General features: G+C 37.5%; 1 protein-coding gene across 1 annotated transcript in view; it reads right to left on the reverse strand.

Moving 5' to 3' along the window:
• Nucleotides 1–14,486, reverse strand: part of YES1 (YES proto-oncogene 1, Src family tyrosine kinase) — a 77,267-nt gene that overhangs the window by 48,719 nt on the left and 14,062 nt on the right. The window lies entirely within an intron of this gene.

A 14,486-nucleotide genomic window follows, 5' to 3' on the forward strand; every position in this document is an offset into this window, starting at 1 on the left:
ACCTCATTTAAAATGGAGTTGGGAAACCAGAAGAGGAGCCCTCAAGCCCTACCACTTGTCCTCAACCACAGGCCCCAATAGAAGAGACACACATTGCATTCCCTTTTTTAATTTTTTTAAATGTTTTATTTATTTCTAGGGGGGAGAGAGAGAGAGAGAGAGAGACAGCGTGAGCAGGGGAAGGTCAGAGAGAGAGGGAGTGACAGACTCTGAAACAGGCTCCAGGCTCTGAGCTGGCNAGAGAGACAGCGTGAGCAGGGGAAGGTCAGAGAGAGAGGGAGTGACAGACTCTGAAACAGGCTCCAGGCTCTGAGCTGGCAGTCAGCACAGAGCCTGATGTGGGGTTCGAACCCACGAACCACAAGATCATGAACTAAGCGAAAGTCGGACGCTTAACCGACTAAGCCACCCAGGCGTCCCACATTGCATTCCCAACAGGAAGAAGCCCACTTCATTGTTCCAATTGGAGTAGAGAATTTCTCCTTGCGCAGCAACAAACTCAGCCAATAGAAAAATACAACTCAGCCAACGAGAAACCATCACCAGATCTGAACTCTCACTTACTCCAAAGGACTTTTGTTCAACTTCCAACTTTCTCCTTTTCTCTAGGAAGTGACATTCTTCTCCTTTGATTTCAACTTGCCCCAAATTGCAATGCTATGCTATTCCTGGATAAACCCATTTTCCTGGTCAAAATAACTGACAGTTTTAATGGTTAACAAGAGGAACCTTTAGGGGCACTTGAGTGGCTCAGTCAATTGAGTGTCCAGACGACTCTGGCTCAGCTCATGATCGCAAGGTTCATGGGTTTGAGCCCCACGCTGGGCTCTGTGCTGACAGCTCAGAGCCTGGAGTCTGCTTTGGATTCTGTGTCTCCCTCTCTCTCTCTCTGCCACTCCCCTGCTTGTGTTCTGTCTCTGTCTCAAAAATAAATAAACATTAAAAAATGTTTAAATAAATAAATAAAAATAAAGACTAACAGGAGCCTTCAAGGACCCCAATCCCCTCATCCTCCCCAAAATAAAGTCCAAACACCTTAATATGAAACATAAGGTCCTCTGCATGATTTGCTTTAGTTACTTCTCCTGGCTCATCCCTTTACATTAATCTCCTGCATTCTATACTCCCTGTATCCTAAATTTCTTTTAGATCTTTAAACACACCATGTTCTCTTCATTAATATGAGGCACAGCCTACCTTTCCTTATGCTTGACTTACAATTACCCAACTTTCAGGCCTTAGCTTAAACATTCAAGGAATCTTCTCTGACCTCTCAAGTGCTCTTACATCACATTTTATTCCCTCCCTCCACCATTTACTACCCTGAATTGTCATTGCCTATTTGTCTCTATCCTCCTCTGAACTGTAAATTCTAGAACAGCAATTTCTTTTTGTCTCTATTGTAGCCTGGCCTACCATCTACCCCACAGCTGATATCCAGTATTTTTAGAGTGAATGAGTAAGCACTAACTTTGGAGTTAGATCTACATTTCAATCCTGGTTCTGTCACTTATTGTGCTCCTTTATCAAATTACTTAAATTGCTCCTTAACCCAAGTTTCCTCTTTTTCTGAGGATTAATAATACCTATCTTGCAAGGTTGTGACAAGTAACTGACATTATATAGAGAGCAGTTAACACATACCTGAACAAAGGCAAGTGTTTGCTTTGGTTAAGACTCTTCTGGCTATAAGGACAGGACCTAACTAAGTAGCTTCAACAAAACAGAGAATTTTTATAAACCCTACAGGAGTTACACATGTTATTCAAAGTCATAAAGAAAAACTAGAACCAGGAACTTAAATAATAAAAAGTAAGTTTACTTTCTTTCCTTTTCCTGGTCCTTCTGTCTGCCCCACTTCCAACACTTTTTCCCCCATCTTCTCCTCCCCTTCCCATTTCTGCATCTCTTTCCTCCTTCTCCTTTGTGTGGTTGTCTCAGTCTCTCCACATCCTTTACCTCTGCTACCCTGTTCATCGATTTCATTCTTGTTTCCTGTGGCAGAATGACTTTCTTGACTCTTTACAGGGTAGAAGATGGCTGTCAATAGCTCCAGGGTTATGGATCTTGATTTTAGAGCTACACAGAGGGATTTTAAGTATCAACTTCAAATTCCTAAAGGATTCTAGCCCAGACTGGGTCAGCTGTCTGTGTGTGACTCAGTCCCCTCCAGCTAGGAGGTGGGATCACCACTGAAATATGGCAGATGGAGAATGTCTTAGAAAATGAGGGCATCAAGGCAATCAAAACACTCAGGGCTTACTAACTACTCGATCCATTAATTAAATGCTATTTATGTTTCACAAGGATTATTTAAGTGAATTAGCTACAATAAGAATGTATTAGAAATTAGTCAAGTATTAAAAGTGACACTTCTTTGATTTTAATGAATGGAAATGTGGTATCAATATGAAACATGTAAAAAAGGATTATCCTCTTTAACTTTCTGAACTTTTGAACAGCTAATGATGCAAAACAGGCTACAAAGGTATACTTATTTTTTATATAAAGGAAAAAGATTTAAAGATATTCTAAGAAAGTTTCAAATTATACAGCACACTTTTAGCTAGAGACCCAAACAGAGCTGGGAAAAGATCTCAAAAACACTTTTTAAGTTTTGAATTAGCACATATCTTGTTCCAAATTGAACAGAAAAGAAAACCTTATGTAAAGCGGAAAAACATTTAGGAAAAATCATTACATAGTCTTTTCTAGCTCCCTAGCAGTTAAGCATGGATCCAACGTTATAATAAAACTAAATCTGAGAGCTCAACTTAGTTGAATTGGAAAAATCAGCATTAAACGTAAGAAGTGAGTTAACATACCTACTTCCCTGCCCGTACATAAATTTTTCTAACCTTCTACATATATCATTTACTAGTTAATTTCTCACCTGATATTAGTATTTGTAATATACAATTAATGCAGTTTTTTTACTTGTTTCTTTAATAATAAACAAAATACACGTGCAATTTACATTAAAGGAAACAGGAATGTTAAATTATTAACTAAGTTCTGATATATATATTTTGTCACATATATAGCCAAAACTTCTTGTTAATAATGGCCCATATCTTCAATGGCTACTGTCTGGACTAAATAAGTGCATCCATCACCTTTTTACTTTATATACATCTGCCATTTAAGTTTTAATATGGTGAACATGGAGGAAATTTGCAGTTAAAAAGAAAAGAAAAGGGGCTCAGTAGGTTAAGCGGCCGACTTCAGCTCAGGTCTTGATCTCACGGTTTGTGAGTTCGAATCCCGCGTCGGGCTCTGGGCTGACAGCTCAGAGCCTGGAGCCTGCTTGGGATTCTGTGTCTCCCTCTTTCTCTGCCCCTGCCCTGCTCATGCTCTGTCTCTCCGTGTCTCAAAAATAAATAAACATTTTTAAAAAATTAAAGAACAGAAAAGAAAAATTCCCTTTAGCTATGTAACCTAATACATTCACAGGTCCTGGGAATTAGGATGTGGATTTTCTGGGGAACCCATAATTCTGCCTGCCACAGTGCCTATATCTGTAATCAATACGCTACCAGAATCATATTGACCTATTAGGGTTTAGACAGTGAGCATGTTTTGGCTCAAAACATATTGTGTTAAAATTAATCATGGACGAAGGAACATAACTTTTGTAAATTAGGAAAACGGTATAATTTACTTAGCACTCAAAGTAAAAGAAAGTGGTTAACTACATCTAGTTAACTCCTTCATCTAACTAGGTCTTAAAGGGAAATAAGCCAATAAGAGATACCATCTTCCTCTTCTTTTATCAAACCCCTGAAGTACTAGCATTGGTGGAGGAGAAAAAGGAACAAGTAAAGCTGGACTTGTTCTAAATGGCTGGAAGGAGAAGGCCTGGATCCTGGCAACAGAGCTGTGGCGATCATTGCCACAGCCTGTTCAAATGACACTGAAGGCAACAGTTCTTCAAGGACCCCTAATGAGAACAGACAGGAAGCTGGTTTCAGCAGAGCAATTACCAAAATTATCAGGAATTTAAAGATGGGTGACTTCCTTTGTTACAACACCAAAACAGGGAGGCATTTTCCTTTTTTCCCCCTCCAAGAGGAGAGGGGTACTTGATGTAAGTACTTAATTTGAGTGAATTATTCATGAATTAGCTCACTCTAACAGGATTTAGCTGTAAACCCCCAAATCAATGTTCATGGCACTTATGTGGTCATTTGCAATACGCGCAAAGTTATGAAAAATTTAAGTTGTCACATCCACTCGTCCCAAGCTCAGGTCAAACAAGGCTTTTATACTGTAAACGAGTGTCCTTTCTATAGTCTATCTAGTGTCACTTTTTGTGTGTGTTTTGTTGGTGATGTCACTGTTTCAAATGGCCCTTGGGTGACAGTGCTGAAGTGCTGTCTAGGGTGCCTAAACTAAGAAGGCTGTGGTGTGCCTTACGGAGAATGTTGTATGAACTTCATTTGGACATCAAGTTATAGTGCTATTTGTGAATTCAATGTTAGTGAATCAACAGAATACATTAAATGTCACACATGGAACAGAACCACACATGGAACAAGATTCTGAAGTGGTTGGTTGACAAAAATGTTGTAATCAGAAGCTCACAGGAAAATTAACCTTGTATTTCCTGTAGAAGCAATGATCAGTACTCACTAATCCGTACTCACAGTGACTTTCTAAAACACAACTACTGTAAATGACAACTGACTGTATATGAATACTTCAACAGAAAAGATTTCTACAAGTCAAAAGTTATGCTTTTTTAAAGTTGTAATACATACTGTCAAATTTCCCTCTAACGATAAATTTTAAAAGAAAAATCTAAAATGCGGGACTTTTAAAAGTATAGCTTGTTTGTTCCATTTTTAAATTATGTCTTTATATGAATTAAAGCTCCCAAGAATATCCAAATCACTTTTGCATTTTTAAGTGAATTAAAATTCATTCAATTGTTACATTATAGTTTTGTCCCCAAAAGTTAAAGTATTGAATTTACTACCATGTATCTAGTTATCAGTTACAAAACAAAAATCAATGTGAGCAAATTGAGAACAAGCAGTTATGACATTCATGCTATATGAATATATTAAATGTATATTTCATAATGGGCACATTCACTATATTTCAAAAGGTTTTGATAAACAAATGAAAAAAGGAAGAACTAAACACAATACAAGTAGTAGTCTAAGTAAGTACGTACAGTAATAAAACAACTTATGAACTGAATTATTATCTTTTAAAAATAATGCATTCCTCTTAATTAGAGGACAATGATAGCTACAGAACAACAGATGACACTTATTGAACAGTTACTGCATTATAGCTACTGGGCTTAATATTTAAAATGGCTTACCTCATATAATTCTCGAAATACCCTGAAAAACAACCGCAATTATTTTCCTTATTTATAGATGCAAAACCTGACCAAGGTCATACAGCAAGTGAGACAGTAAGACTCCAGAGCTCCAGTGGTTTACCAGTGTCAAACTGAACACATTTAAAGCTTCAAGCTGTACAACATGTCTCTACATCAGCCTCAGGTATTTACGAAAAACGAAGATTCAAGGCTCTAAGTCCAGTTTTACTGAATTAGAATTTCTAGAGGTAGAATTTAGGAGTCCATATTTCAACAAGACATCCCAGGTGATGAGCATCAACAGTGAAGTTTGAGAGCCAACACTTTCTTTTTTTTTTTTTTTTTAAATCTTTATTTATTCTTGAAAGAGAGACAGGGTGTGAGCAGGGGAAGAGCATAGAAAGGGAGACACAGAATCTGAAGCAGGCTCCAGGCTCTGAGCTGTCAGCACAGAGCCTGACGAGGGGCTTGAACCTACGAACCGTGAGATCATGACCTGAGCCAAAGTCGGACACTCAACCAACTGAGCCACCCAGGCGCCCCGAGAGCCACCACTTTTAAGTATACAACTGACCCCATTATTCCTATGCTAGAAGCACACAATAACCAGAAATTATTGTGCCTTCTCCATCTCCTCCATGTCTATGTTCATATTATTAGCTCCCTCTGGAATGTATGTTTTATTTATTCAAAACATCCTTAAATCCCACCTCCACCAAGAATTCACTGAATGTGTTTCTCTTCTCTTGAACTGCCATTGAACTTTAAACTTCCAATGCAAAATTTCTCTCAGGTTTATACTAGTAGTATATTTAATTATAAACAGGAGAGAACAGAGTTTCCTTCTTATCTACTAAAAAACGTAATTAATTACCATTGTGCCTTGCCTGGAGTAGACAGAATTTTATTTTAAAGTCTGTTGAAGTAAATTACAGATCCTTTCTCAATCAGTGCTTAGGACTTAACCCAAAAGATAAATATTAGTCAACAAAGTAATGTTTAAATCTGACTTCTTAAACTGAAGGGAGAGTAGATAAAAAGACTGTACAGAAAATAAATAAAAATAAATTTAACCCTTAGTAACTTAACCACTTATTTACTAGTTACCTACATCTCCTTTAAGCTCTAAAGACTTGATAACGCTGATGACTTCAAAAACTGCTCTAGCTTCAAAATGTCAGTATAAAATGGGTGACAAGGAAATAGCAGCTATATGAGAAAGGCAAAATGCATGGCGACCATTTCCAGACACTTCCAGACACATCGTATCAGTTCAGGGTGGCAACAGCAATTGACAATATTAGTTTTCTGCACTGCTTAACATTTAGCAATGGCTATTACTTCCATGTAGAAATATTATAGATACTTGAATAAATTAAATTTTATGGGAAAAAAGCATTTGGTACATATCAAATTTTTATATAGTTGAGCTCCATGGACCATATCTGTATCACAAAATCAAACATACCTGCATGACATGTGTTCTGAAGAACTTCATTCCATCTATAATTGAATCTTCAAAAGGTATGAATTTGCCTGTTTTTACTTTTTTAAGCAAAAAAAGTTAATGTGGAAATAGTGTAAATCTGATGAAGCTCTTGCATTAAAAGGAAACAAAATTCAGGGTGCCTTGTGACTCAGTCAATTGAACGTCTGACTTTGGCTTAGGTCATGATCTCACGGTTCGAGAGAGTTTGAGCCCCTTGATGGGTTCTGTGCTAACAGCTGAGAGCTTGGAACCTGCTTCAGATTGTGTCTCCCTCTCTCTCTATTCCTTCCCCACTTGTGGTCTCTTTCTCAAAATTAAAACATTGAAGAAAAAAGGGAACAAAGTTTTTAATCAAAGAAAAATTGATGTTTTCATTCTTTCTACCTTCATACTGTATGATAAACCTTTTGCCCTGGGCTATGAATGATCACTTATTCTCAGTCTTGAGTTCCTTACTATGACTTAAGAATTAAAGCCAAAACCTTGGTACAGTATTTCTGCACCATTTCTTACCTCTGTGCTCTACTTAATTCAATCCTGATATCACTTTTTAAAAAACATGTATATGATAATTACATGTATATATAAATATTTTTAAAAGTCTTATTAAAAAACCAAAGGAACACAGTTGATTTTTAGGTTTATTATACAGAGAAGTAGAAGTTTCCAGCTAGAGCCACAAATATTTTATGGAAAACTGTATTAGAATTCAACAAGAATTCTTTTTACTCCTGATACTATTATGTGCTATTAGAATCTTAACAGCAGTATTAGCAGTATTTCTTTGCTCAGAGCAAGTATGTAAAAAAGTTTGCTGAACTGAATTATATCAACATTTGTCATATTATCATGGCTCACATTTTATAATATTTCTAGTTTGGGGAATAGATATTTAAAATTTCATATACACGAATATATTAGTTCTGACTGGAAACAATTTTCTGATGTTTTTTATCATTTTATTGAATATTAACAGAATATATGCTATAAAACCTGAAAAAGTGGTTACACAAGAATATTTTGTTTGGGGCATCTGGCTAGTTCAGTCAGTAGAGCATGGGACTCTTGCTCTCGGGATCCTGAGTTCGAGCCCCATGATGAGTGTAGTTTGAATGTAGAAAGAGGGGTGCCTGGGTGGCTCGGTTAAGCATCCAACTTTTGATTTCAGCTCCGGTCATGATCTCATGGTCACGGGGCCCTTCATCAAACACCCAGGTCAGGCTCTCCACTGGGCATGGACCTGCTTAAGATTCTCTCTCCCTCTGCTCCTACCCCGGTTACAGGTTTCCTCTCAAGTTTTCCTAAATAAGATAAATACATAAAGTTTTTCATGATCCAATATTCTTTTGTCAAAGAGGAAACAGACTGAACTATAAAAACTAATTCTTTTTATAAAATAAAAAGAATAACAGCTTTCTATCACATCAGTGAGCTGCAGCAAAGGCTGTATTCAAGGCAAAATTCATAGATTTATATACCTATTACAAAAAAGGAAATAAAAAAGGGAAAAAAACCCAAAAGACGATTTTTATTTGTAAATCATACTGAGATCTCTTTTTTGTAGTTGTTTCTAATTATCTTTTCTTTTAATTTTCTATTATTTCATTAGAATGAAAAAATTCCAATATGGTTTACAAATAAATAAAAATTAGCAAAATAAATCACAAGATTTGTTAGAAGTTTTATTTACTTATTTTTGAGAAAGAGCACAAGCACAAGTGGAGGAGGGGTAGAGAGAGAGACAGAGAGAGAGAATCCCAAGCAGGGTCTGCATTGGGTCTGCACTGTCAGCACAGAGCCTGATACAGGGCTCAAACCCACATACCGTGAGATCTGGACCTCAAAGTCGTACGCTTAACCAACTGAGCCACCTAGGTGCCCCATAAATCACTAGTTTTAATCTTAATCAAAAACACAGTATTAGGTTCAAGAAGAGTGCTATAGCCATCAAGGATCTGAAAAGATTAAAGAAGGGAACTTTGTATAATTCCCACCTAATAAAATTTTAAATAGATGAAAACAATGACTATCTAGGCAAATAGAAAATGATAAAATTGGCTCAGTTAAAAGACAGGAGACCCAGGGGTGCCTAAGTGGCTCAGTTGGTTCAGTGTTTGACTCTTCAGCTCAGGTCACGATCTCGCAGTTCTCTCGGGTTGGAGCAGTGCAGAGACTACTTGAGATTTTTTCACTCCTCCACTCATACTCTCAAAATAAATAAACTTAAAAAGTTTTTTTAATACAAAAAGATGGGAGACCTAAACAAATCAGTAAGCATGAAAACACCTAAAACCTTTTCCAAAAATCCATCAAAAGAGCGTGTATTTAAATTTTCTGACCCTTACGTGAAAAAATTAGTCCTATGCTCTTTAATCTCTTCCAAAGCATTAGGAAAAAGCTTCCTTCTTATTTTTTGCTGACAGCCCAATCCTGACAGAGCTGATCAGGGTCTCTACAGAACCAAAAAGTTGGGGGAACAAGGGCAAGATCTTGTGAAGAGGTTCTGAGTCAGGTAAATCTCTCTCTTCCCACCTTCAAGAATCCTTTTTTGAACTGCTAGCAAATACTGGCATTACTTAGTCACCAGCTAATTCGTTTTCCTGGGGAAGTAACTGCACTGAAAATACCTAATATTCTATAACTACCAAGGATCAGCAGCAATGTCCTCTCCTCTCCCACTATATTTGAGCACCAAGTATAGTTCGGTTTTTATTTTTCAGAATTAGAGTCTAGGACAACTCTGAAAATGCAGTGCAAATAATAATGTATGTTTTTCTACTTTCTAATCTTAAAACATACCCAATTTGTCTCTCAATTTTCCTAACTTTTGATGTAAAGATTCATCCTAAGGGGCGCCTGGGTGGCTTAGTTGGTTAAGCGTCCAACTTTCGCTTAGGTCATGATCTCGCGGTTCGTGGGTTCGAGCCCCGTGTCGGGCTCTGTGCTGACTGCCAGCTCAGAGCCTAGAGCCTATTTCAGAGTCTGTGTCTCCCTCTCTCTCTGACCCTCCCCTGCTCACGCTGTCTCTCTCTCTCTCCTAGAAATAAATAAAATATATTAAAAAAAAAAAGATTCATCCTAAGAGAGAAGCTCAGGCCATTTATCTTTTAGAGATTGCAATTTTCTTGGTTTTTAGTATTGTTTCAACAGACATTCTGAGTAATAGGTGCCAGAAGAATGCCAAGGTGCCAAGGAGCTCCAGCCCAGAGCACAGAACTCCTAAAGACCCTTAGAATTTCTTAAGTGGTAAGAGCCAGAAGGGAGAAAGGAACATCTTTTGTTATTCATAATAAGCCCCTTTCAACCACACCAGAGTTTATTTTAATTAGTGATTTTTGGAAAGCCCCAAGGGTAGAGTGCTACCCTTGTCCTAGGGCCAACCATGTGTGGACTTTCAAGCCTACCACACACTCCTAAGAGAAGGGAAAAGAAGCTGGCGGTTGAGCTAATAACAGTTAATGACAACCAGTTATGCCTATACCAAGAGGCTCCATAAAAATCCTAACCTGAATGGGTTCAGGGGCACTTGGACAGCTCAGTCAGTTAAGTCTGACTTCAGGTGAGGTCATGAACTTGTGGTCCACGAGTTCAAACCCTGTGCTGGGCCCTGTGCTGACAGCTCAAAGCCTAGAGCCTGCTTTAGATTCTGTGCCTCCCTCTCTCTCTGCCCCTTCCCCATCTGCACTCTCTTTCTTAAAAAATAAACAAACATTAGGGGCACCTGGGTGGCTCAGTCAGTTGAGCGTCCGACTTCGGCTCAGGTCATGATCTTACGGTTTGTGGGTTTGGGCCCTGCACTGGGCTCTGTGCTGACAGCTAGCTCAGAGCCTGGAGCCTGTTTCAGATTCTGTGTCTCCCTCTCTCTCTTTCTAATAAATAAATAAAAAACATTAAAAAAAATTTTTAAAAATAAAAAATAAATAAACATTAAAAAAATATATATGAAAGGGTTCAGAGATTTTCCAGGCTGGTGAATCCAGAGATTTCATTTTATTTAAAATAAAAATATTTTAAAAAATAAAAAATAAATAAACATTAAAAAAATATATATGAAAGGGTTCAGAGATTTTCCAGGCTGGTGAATCCAGAGATTTCATTTTATTTAAAATAAAAATATTTTAAAAAATAAAAAATAAATAAACATTAAAAAAATATATATGAAAGGGTTCAGAGATTTTCCCTGTGGTGAACACAGGGAGAGGTGCTAGGAGGGTGGCTTACCTGGAAGTTCATGCCCTTTCCCACATTTTTGCCTTATGTAGCTCTTCTACATGGCAGTTTCTGAGTTGTACTCTTTTATAATAAGCCATTAATCTAGTAAACTATTTTCCTAAATTTTATTAGCCATTCTAGCAAATTATCAAACTGAGGAGGAAGTTGCCAGAACTCCCAATATATAACCCAGCTGGACAGAAGCTGTGGTAAGCCTAAAGGTCCACTATTTGCAACGGCACCTGAGGTTAGAACTGGGGGAGCAGTCTTGAAAAACTGAGCCCTTAGTCTGTAGGATCTAAAGCTAACTCCAGGTAAACAGTGTCAGAATTGAACTGAAGAACACCCAGCGGGTGTTGAAACATTAACTGGTGTGGGAAAATCCCCACACATCTGTTGACCAGAGAGTATTCTCAGGGTACTGTACAGAGGAAACAGAGTTTTCCTTTAGCTCGTATTTTTTTTTTCTTTTCATTACTATAGCAGACAGTACTCATAACCACTGTTTATGCTTCTCTACTAAAAAAAGATGTAGTTTATTCTGAGAAGGTAAGAACAGTTTTACATTAAAATGTCTATTCATAATATTAATTAATCATATTAAAAAATGTGAAGAGCACCACCTAGGAAGCTCAGTCAGTTAACTGTCTTGACTCTTGGACTCTTGATATGGGCTCAGGTCGTTATCTCAGGGTCCTGAGATACAGCCCTGCGTTGGGCTTAGCTCTGGGGGTGGAGCCTGCTTAAGATTCTCTCTCTCCCTCTGGCCTGTTCCCTGCTAGCTCAGGCAAACACACTCTCTCAAAACACACACACACACACACACACACACACACACACAAACAACATTTATATCAATAAAACCTGAGGGAAAATAACAAGTCAGCATCCGTCCCTACCTAGTAAGATAAAAACCTTACATGTCACAGAAACACAAGAATCCTTCTATTATATGTTTAGAACTAAAGCTCAGATAAACTCTGGCATCATGGCTTAAAGGCAAACCTTAGAAAAAGTCTTATTAAATTTATAATCTGTTCTGAAAGTACTAACAAATGCAATTAGACGAGAAAACCAAATAAGATGGATAAATATTAGAAATGAGTTGGGGTTATAATCATTATTTCTGCATAATTACTTATACAGAAAAATCTAGAGAATTAAATGAAAAACCACTAGAAACAAGAGATTTCTAGAGAACAATTACAAAATATATACAGAAATAAACAACTTTTTATACAACAAAAATAGTCATAAACACATAATTTAAAACAAACCATTCAAGGCTGCATCCGACTCGATTTCAACTCAGGTCATGATCTCACATTTCTTGAGTCAGAGTCCGCATTGGGCTCTGTGCTAAAAGCTCAGAGGCTGGAGCCTACTTTGGATTCTGTATCTCCCTCTTTCTCTGCCTCTACCCCACTTGCACTCTCTGTCTCTCAAAAATAAACATTTAAAAAACAATAATTTAAGAAATAAATACCATTCAAAACCACACACACCTGTTAAAAGAATTAATGCTCCTTGGATAAGTGGCTAGAGCAAGATAAGTACAAGATGAACCTGGGACATCTCACACTAAAAAAACAAAGTAATAATCAGAAAATCATGGGAATATATCAAAAGTACACAAGAATTGTCAAAAAAAGAGTAAGTTTGCTGGCCAAAAAAATAATAAGTTTGAACATCAAAATAAATAAGGATACTAATGGACCTTTTGACTAAAAATCTGTAAGTCATTTGATAATAAACAAATGAGGAAGAAGAAAAGGTTTTCTCTTTCAGAATCTCAACGAATAAATGTAGGACGAATTATAGAATTGGGTAAGATTTTGTAACCAACACTGCAATAATCAATTCAGGCAAGACTCATTGATAATTGAGCTAAAACTATTTCCCCGTATACTACTTATTTAAAAGAGAAAAATGATAACTTCATGGTGAAGAAGCCGGACAGGTATTACCTACCTGAGTAGTTAATATTGCCAATACTGGGGCAGACTAACATAGAGTGCTTCTTGATGGGCTATGCTAGGAAGGACACAATCTCCTTTATATAGCATTCCCTCCCTAAATTCATAATCTGAATCTAATCATGAGAAACATCTGACAAATCCTAAGATACACTGTACAAAACATGTAGCCTGACTTTTCAAAAATACCAACATATGAAAGATAAGACTAAAAGAGGGGGCACCTGGGTGGCTCAGTCAGTTGAGTGTCCGACTTCAGCTCAGGTCATGATCTCGCGGTCCGTGGGTTGGAGCCCCACGTCGGGCTCTGTGCTGACAGCCTGCTTTAGATTTGAGGTCTCCTCTCTCTGCCCCTCCCCCACTTGTGCTGTCTCTCTTGCTCTCAAAAATAAATAAATACACACAAAAATTTAAAAAATAAGATAAAGGAGACTAAAAGACAGGACAACTAAATGCAGTGAATTAGACTCTAGATTTCTGTTACAAGAACATTACTAGCACAATTGGGAAAATATTCATTATGGACTGCTCTGTTTAGTTTCTTGGAGCTGCTATTAAAAAAAGGCTTAAAACAACAGAAATTTATTCTCTCTCAGACTACAATTTCAAAACTAAGGGATTAGTACGGCCATGTTCCCTTTGAAACTCTGGACAGAATCCTTCCTTGCCTCCTCCTAGCTTCTGATTATTGCTGGCAATCTGTGAGATTCCTTGGGTTATCGCTAGATCATTCCAATCTCTGCCTCTGTTGTCACATGGCATTTTCCTCTTCTTATAAGGACACTGGTCATATTGGATTAGGGCCCACCGTAATGTGGTATGAATTCATTTTAACTAAAGTCACATTCACAGGTACGGGGGGTTAGGACTTGGAGAACACAATTCAACCTACAACTGTGTCTTAGAGAACTGTTTAATAGTGATGTTAAAACTTCTGGATTTAATAATTGTACTGTGGTTATATAAGAAAATATCCCTGTTTTTAGGAAATACACACTGAAGTACTGAAGGGTAATAAGACATGATCTTTCAAATAGGGGAGTAGGAAGAGTGGGAATATTCACACACATATACAGAGTGGAATAATAAAATCAAATGTAAGAAAAAGTTAACAATTGGTAAATCTGGGTGAGGGAGACCTAAGATGTTCTTTGTACTGTTCTAGCAATTCTTCTGTAACTTTGGAATTATTTTCCAATAACAAGGGTTTTTTTTTTTGTTTTTTGGTTTAGTATTTATTTTTGAGAGACAGAGCATGAGCAGGGGAGGGGCAGAGAGAGAGAGGAAAACACAGAATCTGAAGCAGACTTCAGGCTCTGAGCTGTCAACACAGAGCCTGACGTGGAACTGGAACTCATGGACTAGGAGATCATGACCTGAGCCAAAGTCAGATGCTGAACCAAGTAAGCCACCCAGGCACCCAAACAAGATTTTTCTTCAAACTTCACATGAAATAATATCTACAAGTTCCTCG

This window comes from Hyaena hyaena, unplaced genomic scaffold (genome assembly GCF_003009895.1).
Source record: "Hyaena hyaena isolate Hyena2069 unplaced genomic scaffold, ASM300989v1 scaffold_14, whole genome shotgun sequence".
NCBI lineage: Eukaryota > Metazoa > Chordata > Mammalia > Carnivora > Hyaenidae > Hyaena > Hyaena hyaena.